The sequence below is a fragment of the Equus asinus genome, chromosome 8 (genome assembly GCF_041296235.1).
Source record: "Equus asinus isolate D_3611 breed Donkey chromosome 8, EquAss-T2T_v2, whole genome shotgun sequence".
In the NCBI taxonomy this organism is placed as follows: domain Eukaryota; kingdom Metazoa; phylum Chordata; class Mammalia; order Perissodactyla; family Equidae; genus Equus; species Equus asinus.
In genome coordinates, this window is record NC_091797.1 from 85,109,434 (window position 1) to 85,124,058 (window position 14,625).

Here is a 14,625-nt window from a genome sequence, read left to right on the forward strand (position 1 = left end):
CCTCCGAATGACCCCCTTCTTTTGCAGAGTTCTAAGCCCCGCCCCATCGGATTGGAAGAACCTAAACTGCCTTCCCACTGCGTTTGGAGTTACTGCTCTCAGTCCGTCTCAATTTGAGACTGCTCCCCAGGAAGGCAAACGCCTCCACTTCTCCTTCCTCCTCCCCGCGTCCCCATCTTCTGGGTCTCTGAGATCCCCCAGAACTTTCCCCCAAGGCTCCTGGGGGCCGCCTCACCCACCACGAAAACTTCCTCCCTCCAGCCTGGGAACCCTGAGAAAGTCCCCTCTGGAGCACCTCCGGAGCCAGGAGGACCTCGCCATATCCATATGCTCTCCTCAATTCCCTGGCTGAATCCAGCCAAGAAAGGGTCAAAGCAGGAGGCTAAGGCAGCCACTCCTCCCTCCATCCCTATCCCTGCTGGGAGTCTCAGTGCCACACAAGCCCCTCCCTCTCAACTCACCTCCCACCCCTTCCCCCTCCCTACCTTAAATCCTCCCTGTGTAACCCAGTGACAACCCTTGATGACGCCTCTTGCTGCTCACCTTGACATCCATCCTCCAGTCAGCCTTCTTTTATTAATGTGTGCAGCAGCTCTGGGCATCCTAACCCTGACCCTGGAAGGGTGCCCTTCCCCCCGTCTTAGAACACCTTCCCACCCCCCCCACCCCAACTACCACATATAGAAGAACGTGAGAGACTCAAGTTAATGGTTCCTTCAGGGACCTTCTGGGAACACTCAGCGGGTGTATCCTGCCACCCTGTGTGCATAACACTAGAAACCAACTTGCTTTTTCCTGTTTTTATCATCCTACTCACCCACAGTTTCTCAGCATCCCCCCGACTGGGGGTGGGGACACCCCACACAGGGCATTTCTCACCATCTCACTACAAACTGGAACATCAAGTGTGTCCTGGGAGAGACACGGATGAGGGTCAGCAGGTAGCACCTCCAGTTTTAGGGGAACTAACTATTCCTAGGTCTAAACTTCAGGTTCCTTGTGTGTAAAAGGGGGCAAATGGGAGGTACAGGGAGAGGGGAGCCCCAAAAGTTCGTGAGCATTGATTTATGTGCTGCTACTGTTGGGCAAGTGGCTTGGAGGGTAGGAAGTGGGTGAGTCATTTGTTCAGAGCCAACCAAGCCTGCATGAGTAGTAGGTTGACATTTGTTAGTGTCCTCATTTAGGACCTCAGAGGAGGATGGGTTTACTTTGTCAATACCTGGTTTGTAGCACAGTAACAGTAACCTGTGGGCTAGACTTACAGAAGTCCCCTCCTACTGCAGGTTCATCTCGGCCCTGCTGCTTCTGTCCACTTCGTTCATGGTAGGGGCCACAGGTCCTTCTGGGGTAGTCCTCACGGGACCATGCAGCTGTAAATGCATGATCCTCATCGTAAATTGAGGATCTCAGTGGCATTAAGGAAAAATGATCTTTAGAGCAACTGGCCCAGACTCCAGAATTAGGAGATTAGAGGATGCGGTTCTAGCTCTTTCTCTCTGGTACTACATACACTGCGCATCACTCAGATGATTAAAGAATAATTTGCTTTATTATTTAAAAAATAATATCCTTTTGAGAAAGATAGCGGGCAAATGACATTATGCCCCAGCACTAAGATGCAACTTGGCACATTCACTCATTCCACAAATGTTTACTGAACACTTGCCAACTAGCAGACACCGTCCTGGGTGCTATATGCCGAGGACCTGCCTTTGTGAAACTTGCTTTCTAGAGACAGGAGTCAGATAATAAATAAATAAGTAGATAAATAAGTAATATGTCATTAGATGTTGGTAAGTGCCATGGAGAAGGAAGGCAGGGAGGGAGGGAGGGAGGGAGGCATAGGGGAGAGGATGGTATGCAGTTTTAAATCAGGAAAGTTCTCATGGGGCAGGGTATGTGTTAGCAAAGACTTGAAGGAAATGAGGTACATTAATCTACTGTGTTATCCAGAACTCTCATTTAAACAGAATGTCTATATCTCTTAAGTACAATGATAATTGCTATTCATAATTTGATTTTCACTGCTCGAAAACAGTGGTTCCCAAACCTTAAAGTGCATAAAAAAATCACCCAGTGATTGTCAGTAGACACAGGGTGGACAGGGGCCCTGAAAACCGCATTTTTTAACAAGCACCTCTATCAGATGATGCTGATAGCTGAGGTTTTCCTTGGACCACTCTTGAAGAAATACTGCCCTAAACTATACTAAAGAGTCTTCTAGAATGATAACAACAACAAAACTAAAGACTAAATTACAGTCTGTGTGGTTTTAGTGTTGAGAGTAATTCACTGTGTTCTCATGCTTTGAAAATGCAATGCCCAAGTAAAACCCTGGATTACCCAGGACATCCCATTTCTTGTCCATGCAGGAGAAGGGACAGTTTACCGTAGGCTGATTAGGAGCCAAACATTTATAATCAGTCTGTTTTACACCCTTCTCCTCCTTTTTGACCCTAATTTTTCTCTGTACTTTTTCCTTTGCCCGTATTTCTGGACTCAACTGGCAGGTGATCCACCGGGGTAATGAGACCACTTGACTGAGAGTTAAAAGATGCGTAGGTGGGTCCTGGAACCACCACTCTTCTGGTTGAGTGAGTCTAAGGATATGCCACTCAGCCTTCTGAGCTTCCATTTACTCTCAGACTTGCGTCAGGACTTAAGTGAGATTGTGTATGTGAAAGCACCTTAAAAATTCTAGAGCTCTGGAAAGATAAGGAAGAAGGAAGCTCTATGACATGACGGTGCATTCCCTGATCCAGCTAATTCGGTCCAGCACAAGTTTAGTTACTTCGAGACACTGTGGAACTGGCATAGGCTGTACATATAGATCAGTAGAATAGAATTGAGAGTCCAGAAATAAACCCCCGCATTTACAATCAACTCATTTTTGATAAGGGTACCAACACAATTCAATGGACAAAGGACAGTCTCTTCAACAAGTGGAGCTGGGACAACTGGGTGTTCACTCGCATCTTGAAGAATTAAGTTGCACCTCTCCCTCACACCATGTACAGAAAGCAACTCAAAATGGATCCGAGACCTAAATGTAAGAGCTAAAACTATAAAAAGGAAGATAGATCAATCGGACATTATTAAAATTAAAAACTTTCAGGGGCTGTCCCGGTGGCCAAGTGGTTAAGTTCACATGCTCCACTTTGGTGGCCCAGGGTTTCGCCGGTTCGGAGTGTGGGTGCGGACACAGCACTGCTTGTCGGGCCGCGTTGAGGTGGCGTCCCACATGCCACAACTAGAAGGACCCACAACTAAAAAAATACACAACTATGTGCTGGGGGGCTTTGGGAGAAAAAGGAAAAATAAAAAAATCCTTAAAAACTTTTGTGTTTCAAAGGACACCATCAAGAAAGTGAAAAAACAATCCAAAGAATAGGAGAAAAATTTTGCAAATCATGTGTTTGATAAGGGATTTGTATCTAGAATATATAAAGAAGTTGTATGACTCAATAATAAAAAGATAAATGACAATTAAAAATGGGCAAAGGCTCAGAATAGACATTTCTCCAAAGACAGTATATAAATTGCCAATAAGCACATGAAAAGATGCTCAGTATCATTAGCCATCAAGGAAGTGAAAATCAAAACCACAATGAGATACCACTTCACCCCCACTAGGATGGCTAGAATCGAAAAGATAGATAATAACAAGTGTTGGTAAGGATGCGGAGAGATTGCAACTTTGCACATTGTTCGTGGGAATGCAAAGGTGTGCAGCACTGTGGAAAACGGTCTGGAAAAGCAGGTCCTCAAACAGCTAAACATAGTGTCACCATATCACCCAGCAATTCCACTCCTAGGTATATACCCTAGAGAAACGAAAGCGTATATCCACACAAAAACTTGTGCATGAAAGTTCATAGCAGCGTTATTCATCACAGCCAAAAGTGGAAGCAAACCAAATGTCCATCAACTCTATACAATGGAATATTATTTGGACATAAAACGGAATGCAGTACTGACACATGCTACAGCACAGATGAACTTCGAAAACCTGATGCTAAGTGAAAGAAGCCAGAAACAAAAGGTCGCATATCATATGATTCCATTTACATGAGATGTCCACGGTAGGCAAATCCACAGAACAGGAAGTAAACTGATGGTTCCCTAGGGCTTAGGAGGTGAGGAGAAGGTTGGGGAGAAATGGGGAGTGACTGCTAATGAGTACAGCTTTCTTTTTTTTTTTTTAAAGACTTTATTTTTTTTCCTTTTTCTCCCCAAAGTCCCCGGTACATAGTTGTATATTCTTCGTTGTGGGTCCTTCTAGTTGTGGCATGTGGGACGCTGCCTCAGCGTGGTTTGATGAGCAGTGCCATGTCCGCGCCCAGGATTCAAACCAATGAAACACTGGGCCACCTGCAGCGGAGCACGCAAGCTTAACCACTCTGCCACGGGGCCAGCCCCAGTACAGCTTTCTATTGGGAGTGATGAAAATGTTCTAAAATTGATTTCAGTAATGGTTGCTCAATTCTGTAAATATACTAAAAAACCGTTGAATTATGTAGTTCAAATGGGTACTTATATGTTGTGTGAATTATATCTCTATAAAGTTGTTACCAAAAAAAAAATTAGTTACCTATTATAAACCTTTCTCTGATCCCAGTGCCTAGCCATCAAAATAAATTTACTCTTTTCTCCCATAGCAGCTTGTTTTTATCTTTATCTTTATTTTTTTATCTAGAAATTATTAAGTACTTTCCATATACCAAACTCTGTGCTAAGCTCTTTTCAGAGATTTTCCCATTTCATTCTCCCAGCAATTCTGCAAGGTAGGAAAAATTGTGTTTTTATTTTACTGATCAGAAAAACAAGTCTTAGGGAAGTAATTTCTCCAAAGTCACATAGCAAATGGGAAAAGTAACAGCTAAGGTTTATTGAGCAATTACTATGTTCCAGGCACTGTAGTAAGCCCTCTGCTTCAGGATACTCATTCAATCCTTCCAACAACTCTGTGAGGTACGTCCCTATTTTACAGATCCATAAACAGAAGCATTGAGACGTAAACTTGCTAATAAAAACCAGAATGGTAGCAATTGAGGGAGGTGAGATTTGAACTCAAGTCTGACACCAGAATCTCTACCATGAACCACTACATATTATCTATCTATTTAATGTATAGGCAATCCCCTTGTTATTATAGATGGCTCTGGACTGTCTGTTATGCTGGAATGAGAGCTGCTTAATAAGGGCAGTGTCCCCCTGCTAAGCCTTTTTGCAATCTCCTTCACCACCCTTCCCGTCCTCAGGACCATACCTTATGCTAGGTGTTCAATAGTTGTTTCTTAAGTACTTGCCTAAAACCAGTCACTGTGCTAGTGCTGGAGGACGCGATGGTGAATGAGACAGACATTATCCCTACTCTCGCAGAGCCTACAGTGCAGAGACAAATATGCACAAGAGTTATGTACATCCTTTTAACCAGTTCATCTTAATCACTGCAATAATCCAATGCAGGAAGTTCTATTCATATGCCTGTTGTACAGATAAAGAAAGTGAGACTCAACACCTGAAATGACACGTCCAAGGTCACACGGCTAGGGAGTGTGTGGGGCCAGTCAAAGAACCCAGCTCCATCCAGCTCAAGCATTATGCTACATTCTGTCTCCATTCTTTCCCCCTGCGTTTTCCGCGCTGCCCTGGCAGGGAGGGAATTAAATAAACTGTTCTGCTTGCCCAGCTGAGAACACCCCACAGTCTGTCCAGACCTGCTGACTCTCCCACTTTCCCACTGTCGCTTCCAATGACAGCCAGAGTCAATTTGATGTGTTGGTGGAAGGGGGATGCTTTGGGAGTTTTATGGTTTCAGCATCTGAAGTCCCCTCTCTGTTGTAATTAACTATTTGATTTATTCTGGTCAATTCACAATTCCACAATTCTGGCGCAGAAGACAAAGACGCTAAGAGCGTGCTTCCTTTATTTTTTATTTTTTTAAATGTTTATTTTGGGAAACTGAAACTGCAGACCTGGAGAACAGTAACCACACGTCTGTCAGTGGTGGCTATGGGGGAGGGGATGCCAGGCTCTTGGCGGGGGCTTCCGGTTACCTCAGGCAGGGCAGAAAGATGAGGGGCTGGCTAGAGGGGCGGGTCTCATCTCTGAGCCCTGCCTGGGGAACACACGGTCTCTCCCTAGAGATCAGATTTTCAGGGACCCCAGGGAAATAGTTTTTGGAGTCAGTGAATGTAGTAGAAAAAGCATTAGACAGAGAGTCGGGAGCCTGGGGCTCCGTCTCTGACCTTGAAGCAGTCTCTTCTCCTCTCTGAGCCCTAGTTTATTCATCAACAAAATGAAAGGAGGCCAGATTATTTCAGAGATGAGAAATTCCTTTCAGTTTTTCTATTGATTAGTAGTGGCTGGGGCTGGGAATGGATAGAAAGCTGTAATTGATTGGCGATGTCTGCCATGGATACAGGTAATCAGGGAATAGTAGAAGGAGTGTCATGTATTTGCCCTTCCTAGACCATCCCTACTTCTCCAGTTTTGGTCTTCTAAAAACTTTGGAATAAGAAGGGCAAGGATCAAGAGATATGCAGCCATTCCCAGGGGTCAGGCAGTCAAGGTAGGAACCACCAAAGTGATAATTTTATTAATAATGATAATACATGATTCTATATGTGGAAGAAAAGTTCTGAAAGGATTTACATCAAACCATAAACCATTAACATCAAACCGTTAACATGGCAAGGGGAGAGGCACATGTTGTGTGTTAATATACATATGGATTTTTCTCTGAGTATGGAGTCATCTTTTTTTTTTTTAAAGATTTTACTTTTTCCTTTTTTGTCCCCAAAGCCCCCTGGTACATAGCTGTATATTCTTAGTTGTGGATCCTTCTAGTTGTGGCATGTGGGATGCCGCCTCAGCATGGCTTGATGAGCGGTGCCTTGTCGGCGCCCAGGATCTGAACTGGTGAAACTCTGGGCCGCCGCAACGTGAACTTAACCACTCAGCCACGGGCCAGCCCTAGATTCATCTTAACGATCAAAAATCATAGTAGAAATAATTTGAACCAGACTATTTAAAGACTTTTTCAAGAAGTCATAGCAACATTATTCATAATAATCAAAAATTGGAAACAATACAAATGAATATTAACAGGACAACGGATAAGCTATGATATATCCATACAATGGGATACTACGCAAAAATAAGAAGGGACAAATGACTGATACACGGATGCATTTCAAAAACATTATGTTGAGCAAAAGAAGCCAGACGCAAAAAAATAGATTCTGTATGATTCCATGTATATGAAGTTCTGGAACAGACAAAACTAATTTATGGTACAAGAAGCCAGAATAATGTTTATCTTTGAGGGAAATGAAGCAGATATTGACTGGGAAGCAAGGGAATTTTCTGGAGGATGAAAATGTGCTATACTGGCACTGTCCAACAGAAAGAAGATGCAATCTGCACTTGCAAACCGTATATGTAATTAAAAATTTTCTACTAGCCACACTAAAAAAAAAGTAAAAGGAAACAGGCAAAAGTTACTTTAGTAGTAAACTTAAAACAGTACATTTCAACATGACATGTAATCCATATAAAATTAATGAAATACTTTACATTCTTCGATATCCAAAGTATAATTTGTGTTTACAGCACTTCTTAGGTTGGACCAGTCACATTTCAAGTGCCGTGTAGCCACACATGGTGAGTGGTCACTGTAACAGACAACACAGCTCTGTATCCTAATCTGGGTTGTAGTTATATATAAAAATTCATCAATTTGTCTGTTTTACTTTATGTAAATTATAGCTCAATAAAAAAGAGAATGATACTTTACTTCATTGTTAGTGCTGTCGAGTCCATTCCGACTCCTAGCAACCGTATGTACAGCAAAGTGGAACCCTGCCCGGTCTTTTTGCGCCATCCTCTCACCTTCCAGCGCTGTATCAGACAATGCTCTGCTGCTATTCACAGGGTTTTCATAGCCTATTTTCTCAGAAGGGGTGGCCAGGTCCTTCTTCCTAGTCTATCTATCTGTCTAGTCTGGAAGCTCCGCTGAAACCCGTCCACCATGGGTGACCCTGCTGGTATTTGAAATATTGGTGGCATAGCTTTCAGCATCACAGCAACACGCAGCTGCCACAGTATGACAACCGACAGACGGGTGGGTGGTGTGGTACCATGACAGGGAAATGAACCCCGGGCACAATGATGAGAGTGATTAGACCACTAGGGCTGGCTGATACTTTGCAAAAAAGGCAAAAAAAAAAAAAAAATTTAAAGAGGTATAGGATGAGAGAGTAGGGATAGAGTAACCAGGCAAAGGAAGAAAGCTACATGCGTAAATCTACTTCCCGTCTTAGCAGGGAAATCCACTCCCCCTCAGGACCCCCGAGACTGGGTCAGAAAACCACAAAAGATCAACCTTGTCAGAAGCTAATCAAGAACTTAGTTTTCAGTCTTCAGCATCGGATCCTAATTTTCTAGCGTGTTACATGTAACTAACAGTAAAAGTAAATACTGACAACTTTATTGAGCCCTTGCCATATGCTCACGATGGTGCTAAGAACTTTCCTGCATGATGTCATTTAACCCTCTTCACAGCCCTCTGACATTGGTTCCATTGTGATCCTCCCATTTTGCAGACCAGGAAACTGAGGCTCAGTAACTTGCCTAAGGTCACTCCGCTCAGAAGTGGCAAAGAAGGGATTTCAACGCAGGTCTCCCTGGCTTGTGGCTGGTATTCTTAACCACTGCTCTACTGAAGCTTGAAAATGCTTTATTTGCTTTTAAAAAAAAAATGAAGAAGAAAAAGAAATAAACAAATAAGGAAGAATGGATTCAAGGTTATGTCTATAAATAACGGTCCTCTTGCTCCCTGCCCTTCAGATATGCTCTCCTGATGGGCGAGAGGAGAGCTGGGGTTATACAGAGCTTCAGGCTATCTTATCTGAATGCCCACGGAAGTGTGCGTCACATGGGAATGTCATTCATCAGGAGTGTCCCAATTTCAAAAAGATTGAGAACAACTGCCATGGAGAGCCTCCGATGCTCCCTTCTTGCTTTACAGATAGAGAAACTTAAAGATCCCGAGAGAGAGAGAGGAGTCTTGCCTGGGGTCACAAGCTAGTACTTGATGATTCCATCTTTATCTCTTCACTTTCCATTGAAGGAATCAAATACGCCTCTTCCACTACGTCAGGTACTTTGGAGGGATCCAAACCTGATTAAGATTTCCTGCCAATTCTTGAGGAGTCTACGCTCGGTAAAGGGACAAATTATATCAAGTAAAGCATGAGGACCTTAAGAGAGCTTGGGAAGCTCAAGGGAGGAAGAGAGTACAGAAGGTTGGAGAGGAAGGGAAAGAGTGGCATTTGAGCTGAATCAAAAAGCAGAAATAGAAGTGTGGGCACTCCCCAAGGGAGAGCCAGTGGGCGCCCATGTTGGCTGAATTGTGAATTTCCCATCTGCCCCAACTATCGCCCTATGTCTAATGTCCAGCGCGGTGCTGGGTTTACATTAAGGCTCAACTAGTGTTGGGTGACTGACAGGGTGGGACTCATTCATCAGAAATGGAGAGAGAAAGGCGCCTTCATTCATTCATTCAACAAATATTTACTAAATGTCTATTATGTTCCACGCATAGCGCTAAGTGCTTTTCCTGGGGCTTCGGTCAGATATACTAACTGTTACCAGGTCCACCCCGCTCCATCTGACACAATAGAACAAGAACAATAATGGCAGGATTAGGAGCTGTAATGACCATTTGTCACATGCTTACTATGCGCCAGGTGCTTTGCTGAGCAATTTATATTAGTTGACTCATTTAGTCTTCCCCTCAAAACTAGGTAGGTACATTTATTATCTTCACTTGACGGAAGAGGAAACCCAGAGACAGAGAGGGTGTGTAGCATCTTAAGGCCACACAGCAAAGAAATGGGAAGGTGGGATTTGAACACAGGCAGGTTCTAAACCACTCTGTGATCTAATTGCTTCTATCCATCTTCTCGTCCACCACGCAAGTCCAGACACCACCTCAGTGAGATGTCTATAATAGTATACCTGATCTTCCGGCAGCTGCTGTCACCTTCTGCCCCAGCTGAAAACCCTCCAATGGCTCTCCTGCACTGGCAGAACAAAACCCAAACCCTTACAGTGGCTTATAAAGCCCTGCATGATCTGGCTCCTGCCTCCCTCTGCAGCCTCATCTCCCTCATACCCTACTGCCCCTCTTCCCTCTGGTCAATGGACCTTTCAGAGCCTGGAAATCAGCAAGCTCCTTCTCAACACAGGGCCTTCCCCCAGCCTAGATCAGCCATCCCTCAGCCTGCAGCATCCTTTGCTTAACCTGGAGCACCTTCGTCTTAGCCCAGACGTCCTTCCTCAACCTGATCATGCCTCTCCCAGACAGGAACGGCCTTCTCTCCTTTCTGTGCCTGGTTACTTCCTCTCCATCTTTCAGATTTGAGCGTAAATGCCACTTCTCCATGAGACCTTCCCCGATCTCTTCTCTGATCCTTTATTCCTTTGCCTTTTCTCCATTTCCCTTGTAGTGCTTGCCCCTATGTGTATCTGTGTATATGTATCGCTTGGTTAATGTCTATGCACCCCTAGGTCATAAGCTTCTTGAAAGGAAGGACTGTTTTCCTCTTGTTCCCGTTGTCTGCTTGGCATATAGTAGGCACTCTATAAATCTTGGTAAAAATCTTGGCAAATAGGTAAATAGTGTGGTAGATACATTATCCTCCTTAGGCCTCAAGTAATAATAATAATTACTGTTATTTATCAAGCTCTTATCACAGGGCAAGCAAGCACTTTCACATGCTGTTTCATTTACTCGTTAGATAACTCTACAATGCGGGTATAATTATTATATCTCCTTCTACAGATGAGGACTCTGAGGTTCAGAGAAGTGGCACCACTTGGCCAAGGTCAGATGGCTGGTAAGAGGAAGAGTAGGGCTTCAACCCAGGCCTTTCCAGTCCAGGTACATCTCACTCATCAGGCCATACAGCCAGCCTCTCCTGTCCCTTCCTTCAGTTCCTCCAAAGAGGGGTAGCTGCTTTGAATTCTTCAGCTAGCAGAAGAGGATCAGAAGGTCTGTCAGGACTTGGCTCCTTAATATAACAATAATGATCATTGTTATTGTTTACTGAGAGATGACAGGTGCCAGGCGCTGCACTCGCTTGCGTCACCTCACAGAGCCCTCATCACAGCCCTGTGAAGTAAGGACTATTATCTGAGGCTCAAAAACGAAAAGCCGCCCACCTGAGGTTACGCAACTAGGAAATAGATAGAGCTAGGTTCCAACACCTGTCCTTCTGACATTGGACTTTGTGACCCAGAGAGGGAAGTCAGACCCAACCTGGAGAGTTCGCTCCCGTGCCACGCTGCGGCAGTCCGGGCTGTCCCTTTAGAAGGACTGCTGACCTTGCTCTGCCATCAGGACCAGCAGGCCCCAGAGAGGGTCCAGAGCCCTGGGAGCACTCAAGATGATTCACCAAGAAAAGACCAGGCCTCCTAGATGTATTTTATTCTAGTTCATCTTTTAAATTTTTCTTTTGTGTATGTTTTATAACACAGATATTATAACAGTATAATTATACATATATATATTTTGTAAATAAGTACATCTACATTTATTAAAGCTATGGACTCAAAGATTATTTCCTCTTGGGGATGCATGATCACAAAAATTTGGAAATCATTGGTTAAGATGGCAAGGACAAGGATTAAAAACAATTATTATAGAATGTCTACATGCAAAGAAAACGAAGTTAGGCCCCTATCTCGCACCATATTAAAAAATTAACTCATAATGGATCAAAGACCTAAAACTACAAAACTCTTGGAAGGAAACGTAAAGGTAAATCTCCATGACTTGGAATTAGGCAATGAATTCTTAGTTATGTCACCAAAAGCACAAACAATAAAAGAAAAAATAGATTAATTGGACTTCACCAAAATTTAAAGCTTTTGGGCATCAAAGGTCACTACCAACTAAGTGAAGAGAGAACCTGCAGAATGGGAGGACTATTTGAAAATTATATATGATAAGGGTCTGGTACCCAGAATATATAAAGAACACTTACAACTCAATATCAAAAGGATAAACAAGCCAATTAAAAATGGGCAAAAGACTTGCCTAGATATTTTTCCAAAGAAGATATACAAATGGCCAGTAAGCACATGAAAAGACGCTCAATATCATTAGCCATCACAGAAATGCAAATCAAAGCTACAATGAGATACCCACCTCATACTCAGTAGGATGGCTATAATAAAATTTTTTTTAAAAAAACTAACATTACATGTCTTGTAATTTACTTTTCTGTTATCAAGAATGTGGAGCAATTGAAACCTTCTGTACATTGCTGGTGGGGATGTAAAATGGTGTGGTGCGGTAGAAAACAATTTGGTGGTTCCTCAAAAAGTTAAACATAGAATTACCATTTGACCCAACTCCTAGGTATATACCCAAAAGAATTGAAAACAGATATTCAAACAAAAACTTGTACATGAACAATCATAGCAGTACTATTCACAGTCAGCAAAAGATGGAAACAACCCAAATGTCCATCAAGTGATAAATGGATAAACAAAACGTGGTCTAGCCATACAATGGAATATTACTCAGCCACGAAAAGGAATGAAGTACTGACACATGCTGCAACATGGATGGACATTATGCTGAGTGAAAGAAGCCAGACATGAAAAGTCATACATTTTTGTGATTCCATTTGTATGAAATACCCAGAATAGGCAAACCCATAGTGACAGAAAGCAGGTTAGTGGATGCCAAGGGCCAGGGAAGGGAGGAATGAGGAGTAACTGCTTAACAGGTAAGAGGTTTGCCTTTGGGGTGATAAAAATGGTTTGGAATGAGATAGAAGGGATGGTTACACAACACAGTGAATGTACTAAATGCAACTGAATTGTACACTTTAAAATGGTTAAATTAACCTCAATAAAACAAAATTAATTATTACGAAAGAAATACATTATTGTGGTAAGAAAATAGTTTTTTCAAACAGCACAGAATGGTACTGAGTGGTCTCTTCCCACTCCCCATTTCCACTCCCCAAAGGAAATAAACACAGATGCTACAATTTATTATGTATTCTTCAACTGTTTTCTACACATATAGAAATGTGCAATACGCGTGTGTGTGTTTATGTGTAGATATTTCCTTTCCGTTTTTACACAAATGGGATTATATTACACTCAGCATATTGCCTTTTTTCTCTTGGCAATGCATCAATGACCATTCCATATCAATACATTCTTCTTAATGGCTCCATTATATGAAACGCCCATACTCTCCCAGTCTCTCCAGCCTGAGTCCTGAGTTCCAACTCCCATCCTGCCACAGACTAGCCTGTGACTTTGACCTCGGATTGTTGCTTCTTCAGAAGGCATTGTACAGTCTCTAATACCCAGCAGGTGCCTGGGCCCTGGCTTTGTGAAAATGACAGCCCCCTCTCCAGCACTCTGTCCTACTCTAGGATCCGCTGAGGGTAGTGAGGAATAATACTCAAGTCTAGACTCTCCCTCTTACTAACTGTGCGACCTCAGGCAAGTTCCCTAACCCCTCTGAGCCTCAGTTTCTTCGGTTGCATTGAGGAATAGTCCTACAGGATGATGCGCGTGAAGCAGTGAGCACAGGGCCCAGCTCAGAGCCCACTGGAATCCTATGCTCTTTCAATCTTTCAGGAAGAAAAGGCGGCTGAGCCCTGCGTCTGCGGCCACCTGCCTTTGGGTAGGGCTCTAATGCGGGGTGCTGAGGCGGGAAGGTGAGGCCGAGCTGGGCGGCCCTGGGAACCCGGGAAGGAGGCGAGGCTGGAGTGGAAACGATTAGAATGAGAACAAACTGGCTCCTGAATAGAAGCTTTTATTCCTGCCGGAGAGGGCTTTGTTCCCCAAACACGTGACGCACAAAAGCCTCTACTTGAATTCGGGAACCCTAATTGGTTCTCAGGTGGGGGAGGAGAAGGGTGTCCGGATTTAGGGATTCCTTAAAGGGACAATACTATGGAGAGCTGGGCTCAGGGTTCGGTCTCATTGTCAGGGGGAAGGGGTGGGGTGGGGTGGAGGGGGGAAGAGCTGGACCAGTGGGGGTGGGGCAGCTGTTCAGAAGAGGAGGGGGAGGGGAGAGGAGGGGAGATGGGAAGAGAGGGAGAAGCCTGGAGAAAGACACAGCCCTCAGCCCCTGGCCCAGTGCCTGGAAAATAGTAGGGAAGGAAAGAAGGAAGGAAGGGAGGAAGGAAGAAAGGAGGGAGGGAGAGAATGAGGAAGAAGGGAAGGAGGGAGGGAAAGAAGGAAGGAGGGAAGGAAGGAAATCCACATTTCTTACCATGTCCCATAAGCCCAGCCTGGTTAGGGCCCTTCCTCCCTCCCCAACCTCTTCCCACCCCACTCTCACAAGCTCCATCCTGCCCCAGGGTCTTTGCACTTGCTCTTCCCTCTACCTAGTATGTTCTCCAGCTCGCCTCCCATCTTCCCAGGGCTATCCTGAAGTTCAAATATCACTTTCTCAGGAGAAGACTTCCTGGGCCCCCATGACTCTAGCCGATCACCCTGTTTCACTGTCTTCAAGGCACTTGCCACTCACAGAAATTACTTGACTATTGTCAGATTCCAACTGCAGGAGAGCACAATGAC